The 6,106-nt window shown below is 40.0% G+C and overlaps 1 pseudogene; it reads left to right on the forward strand.

The window, feature by feature from the left end:
- The first annotated feature begins 2,067 nt into the window (after nucleotides 1-2,067).
- On the forward strand, nucleotides 2,068-4,692 carry LOC133737329 (TMV resistance protein N-like; annotated as a pseudogene).
- Nucleotides 4,693-6,106: the final 1,414 nt, after the last annotated feature.

The raw sequence follows: 6,106 nt of genomic DNA on the forward strand, positions 1-6,106 counted from the left end.
AGTCTCACTTAGTTGTCATGTACTCATGCATGTTCATTACAGGATGTGCTTCTAAATCAAGAGCCAGTCGGTGAGAAACTGGCAATTGCATCTACCTATCAACCAAACCAATATTCTCTTCGAAAAAAAACCAAACCAATAATTACATTGGCAAATTAAATATCTCCACTCATGCATTATAAGATGCTCTCTCGGGGGTGGCTGGACGTACTGATCGGTATCTACCTTTACCGTTTCTTCTTTTCTTGGTAGTTTCGCTTCATCTTACATGAAAAACTGTGATCAGTGCACCTTCTTCATTTCACCAGCAATCAAACAACAACTGTTCCTGCTTTTTCCACCCGTTCATACACATACAATGTGTTCCTGCTTTTTCCACTTTACCTTTTCTTTTTCTCCTTTTCTTGGTAGTTTCGTTTCATCTTAATTATACGCCCTTAGACTTTACATTGACGTCAGTGGCGGATTCAGGATCCGAGACTTATCTTGGCTAATTAGAAGTACACTATATATATATACAGCCCTTCTTGGCTGCGGACGTCCGCACTTTTTGCTTAGGTGCGGATTTCCGGTTTGTACCCACTTTCCGATCACATTTTCACATCTTAACCGTTCAGTTTTTAGGTCCTAATGTATAGATCACCTCTGCAAAATTTCAGCCAATTTGGTGATCATTAAGGCATTCAAAACTGCAAATTACAACAATATATACGAACGGTTCCGGTTCGACAGATTCGGTTCGTTCGTGTAAATTGCAGTTTTGGATGCCTTAACGATCACCAAATTGGCTGAAATTTTGCAGAGATGATCTATACATTAGGACCTAAAAACTGAACGGTTAAGATGTGAATGTGTGATCGAAAAGTGGGGAAAAACACAAAATCCGTACGTTTTTGCTATATCCGCACCTGAGCAAGGTTCTATATATATATATATATATATTATTTTTTATTTTTATTATTTTTTTTGAGGTTTGGAACACGAAATATGATGATCTTCTACACCAACTCACAAATGGCAAGTAGTTCAAACCTGGACTCTCCCTTGAGTCCCTTCAACTTCTCTAACTCTGTAATTGATCAATCAAACTTTGAACATGCTCTCAGCTACCCACATGAAAACAGAATTACCAAAAGTAAAGTCTTGCTAAGAACACATATGAACATGTTGCAATCAATAAGGAACCCATTAGTGAAAGCCGGTATTCTACCAATGTTGGAAATTGAAATTGAAGCAAAACCAACCAAGAAAAAGCACACACAAGTTTGTTAAAAAGTTGTTCTCTTTGAACCTGCTCTTAAATACAACAATTTTCATTTTATTATTTCATAGTTTCATAATTAAATTTCGGGACCTAGGGGAAGTGCTTAGCTTGATTAATGTACAGACAATGATAGAGCAAATAAGAAGAGCACAAAGCCACAGAGATATACGAAGGAATTCAAAACATGTGGTCAAGTCGGCAAGAAAAATCAAGAAACTCAATACCTAGAATCACGTACAGCAGCAAATCCAATTATCCAAATCAAACAATCCCACGCAGCAGCAAGCCAAAAACCGCCAGCAAGTCAGCCACTGACCTCCATCGAAACGCACAAATCGAAATTTAGAGTAGATTCATGAGATTTCCCCAAATCGACAAGAATTGAAGATGAAAGATAGAGTATCTATACCTGTGAAGTAGGGGTCACCAAATCGGATTGTGGGTTCACCGTTCACGGCGATTTCTGGCGGCGGTTTGTGGGAGTAATCAAGCAGCGCCAGCCACTGACCTACTGAGTAGTGAGCTGCTGTGGAGTACGCGACCTACAAATATTTTTCTTTTTTCTTTGGGCTAGTATGGGCTGGAGGTAAATATATATATACTTAAGGGTTTTTGTCCCAAAATATCGTCTAGGCTGCAGCCCATAGAGCCTACCATTTGCTTCCGCCACTGATTGACGTTGAAAGTTAGCAGGGAACTGTGATCAGTGTACCTATTTTTGAGAGCCTCTTCCTCTTCCTCTTCTGCTCCTTCTTCATTCCATCACCGAGCTGTGCATGAAATCAAACAAAAAGCCAGATTCAATGGCCATCCAATTGAGAGCTTCTTCCTCATTATCTTCTGTTCCTTTTTCCACCGGTTCATACACACACGATGTGTTTCTGAGTTTCAGAGGCGAGGATACCCGCTCCGCTTTCACAGGTCATTTGTACTGGAATTTGCTTCAGAAGGGAATCAACACCTTCATAGATGATGAGCTTACAAGAGGAGAGGAAATATCACAAGCACTTCTCCAAGCCATTGAAGGATCAAAGCTCTCCCTCATTATCTTTTCCGAAAACTATGCATCCTCCAAGTGGTGTTTGGAGGAACTGATTCATATCCTTGGATGTAAAAGATCAAAGAACCAAATGGTTCGGCCGATCTTTTACAAAGTGGATCCCTCGGACGTAAGAAACCAACGAGGTAAATTTGGTGAGGCATTTGCACAGCATGAACGCAGGTTCCAAGAGGTGTCAAGATGGAGAGCAGCTCTTTCAGAAGCAGCAAATTTAGCTGGGTGGCATTTCTCGGGCACCGGGTATATCATGCACTTAATTTTACTCATTTTAATATAGCATAAGTTTTATGTTCTTCTATTGGTGTGTGATTATTATACAATACTGTTCTTTTTCGAAGTAACAAGGTTTATTTTATTAAATGCTTCATTTGATTTTAAACGCAGATATGAATATGAATTTATTGATACAATTGTTGAAGAGATTTCCACACAAGTAAAAGAACCTACCAATTTGGATATGCCAAAGTGCCAAGTTGGGTTAGACTCTCGGGTACAACATATACTTGAAATGTTAGGTGTTGGCAGAAATGATGTACGCGTGGTAGGAATATGGGGAATTGGCGGAATAGGGAAGACGACAATTGCTAAAGCTGTTTGCAATACAATTGCCCATGAGTTTGATGGTAGCTGCTTTTTGGCAAATGTTAGAGAAGGTTAAGAGAAACATGGAGGTTTAGTCCACCTACAAAATACTCTTCTCTCTACCATTGTGCGGCAGAAAGAATCGAAAATAAACAGTGTTCATGAAGGAATCACTTTGTCGCGTAAAACGTTGAGATCTAAAGGGATTCTCTTAGTTCTTGATGATGTGAATAAATCAGACCAGCTACAGACATTAGCTGGAAATTCAGATTGGTTTGGTCGTGGCAGCAGGATTATCATAACAACAAGAGATATGCGTCTGTTGGCAATGTCCTTATATACAAGGCCAGGGAACTAAATCATAATGAAGGTTGTAAGCTCTTCAGTTCAAATGCCTTCAAGAATAAGAGAAATTTAGATGACAATGAGAAGCTCTTAGTTAGTACTGTTGTTAAATATGCTCAAGGCCTTCCATTAGCCCTGGTAATTTTGGGTTCACATCTATATGGTAGACCTATACGTGAATGGCAAGCTATGTTAGATGGTTATAAAAGAAATCTTCCCAAAGACATTCGAGATATTCTCAAAGTCAGTTACGATGGACTGGAAGAAACAGAGAAAGAAGTTTTCCTCGACATTGCTTGTTTCTTCAAAGGTAAGCATACAATTAATGTGATACAGATACTAGAAGGTAGTGACCGCAACAACCCCAAGCATAGTATTGAAGTTCTTGAAGAAAAGGCGCTCATATATGGTGGTGGATCTGGTCGTATTTGCATGCATGATTTGCTAGAAGAGATGAGAAAAGATATAGATCGGCAAGAGTCTACAGAGCCCGGTAAGCGAAGCAGATTGTGGCATCACAAGGATGTGCAGGACGTTCTAACAGAAAACATGGTAAGTAGTTCCCATATGCTCATATATATATATATATATATATATACGGAGCCGTTCCAAAGAGGACGTCCGCACTTTCACTAAAGTGCGGACGGCGACGCTGCAGCTCGGCTCGGGGCGCGACGAAGCGGCGGGGGTTGCTGGAAGGACGCCAGGGGTCGGGCAGAGAGGTCTGCAGTCGGTGGAGTCGCCGGCGACGTCGTTGCAGCGCTACCCAGAAAACCTGCAGTTACAGGTCGGGTTGCTGCCCAGAACCTGCAACTCGGACCTCCTCCGACCTCGAACGCTGCCCAGAACCGTCCGAGATGCCTCCGGCCTCCCTCCTGCAAGCCGCGCGCCGCCGTCCGCACTTTAGAGAAGTGCGGACGTCCGCTTTGGAATGGGCCTGTATATCGAAGCTGTTCCAAAAAGGACGTCCGTACTTTCGCTAAAGTGCGGACGCACTACTAAAAAAAATTGCTTTTGCGACGGCAAATTGAGCTTTTTGCGACAGCAACATAGGCGTTGCAATAGGTGGCGTCACAAAATCCAATTGCTACTGCAATTTTCCGTCGCAAATACTTTTTTGCGACGGTTTTCTCTTGTCGTCGCAAATTTATTGTTTTGCGACGGTCCATTTGCTACGGTGACTTCCGTCGCATTGTTTGTTTCAGGATAATCAATGTGGAGGTATTTGCGACGGCAATAGCAAAAAAGGAATTTTTTTTATAAAAAAAAATATGGTGCTAATTGCACCATATTTTCATTCTAAGAACATGCAAAGATAAAAACTATTATACACTAGAAAGTTTTGCTGCGGTTTTGGAACTAACACAACATTATTTAAGTACTAAATTCAAAAGCATAGAAAATATAGTTGAAATGATCATTGTATTAACAAAAGATTTAGTCTGTTCTACAACTAAACACTAAGTAGATCATGTTCTAGTATCCCCCCTGCCTCCCTTGCTGTGCATTTGAGCTCCATTCTTGCCCTCCTTGCTGTGCATTTGAGCTCCAACCTTGCAGCTGCTTTGGTTCCCTCCACTGCTGCCTCAGTTGCGTAGTGCGCTGCAGTCCAACCTACCACAGTGGCCTTGTCCTTCAAATCCACCGCAACATGACCAACATAATGCAGAGTGGTCTTACCTGCAAACATGGCCATGTCTTTAGTCTTCTCTGCTAATGGCACTGTGTACTCCACCGTTTTCTTCCCTGCACTTGATAAGAGTATTTTTTTGCTGCATATAGTACAGAAAAAATGAATGAAGATGTTGACAAAACTGAAAGAAAAGAAACAATAGAAACCAATTCATACTATGATTGTCCTATCCAAATTCGCATGGAAACTGATATCTGACTTCGTTAAATTGCAGGCATAGAAACAATCTCGCTCGCATTATTTTGTTACTCATTACACTAATAAAAATGAATTTTATACCGCTCTTTCTTTCATCTGATGTCTTCACAATCTCAATAGATGTTCCTGTCATTTATTGCCAGTATGATACCCTCAAACTATTTGGGAATTTAAAGCCTCAGTAATGCAGCTTTTACTTGCCCAAAACATAATATAAAATGTCAAGAATCTCTTTAGGTGCAAAGAAAACACAACAGAAAATAAAAATTGCATTTCAGATTAACTGAACAAATTCTGCATAGATACAGAACATTTAAAATCTTTTTACATCCTGCTAACACCAAGGTATAATCAAAACATTAACTGCTAACGATCCAAAACTTTTAGTCAGTATCGCAAGTGAGTGATTACTCAAGCATAAATATATTCCTTGCAAGCCACCATGCAGCAAACTCTACAAACCAATGATTGAGCGAAGCGAAGGAAAGTAGGTTATAAAAGTTGCACCAAGTTTACTAAACACCATTTAAATTAGAAAGGCAAGTTTTTTTCATGGTGTCAAGTACTTTCACTAATGCATAATGCAGCTACATGCAGTCTATGCATCTGTACCATTAAGAAGGATCAAAATTAAAGAAATAAATGGAAGGGGTATATACCTGAACCATCATCATTTTAGTACAATTCATGCGCACACATTCTCATCTGCCACTATTTTTTATTATGTGTAGGATCTCTAACTATATCTACTGTTCTGCTTGAAATGTTACCATGTAGTAAACTACTCTATGCATTCATATCATATCTTGTTGTTTGTGATATACGGCCGACTAATAATATGAATAATAAAGCAGCAGACTTACATCAATTATAAGAGACCGACCCTTCAGTCCAGTCCAAACTTCACACTGTTCTTCTTTGCCTCATAAACAATATACCTTGACTTAGTTCCAGCAGGCACTGG

This window comes from Rosa rugosa, chromosome 3, assembly GCF_958449725.1.
Source record: "Rosa rugosa chromosome 3, drRosRugo1.1, whole genome shotgun sequence".
Classification (NCBI taxonomy): domain Eukaryota; kingdom Viridiplantae; phylum Streptophyta; class Magnoliopsida; order Rosales; family Rosaceae; genus Rosa; species Rosa rugosa.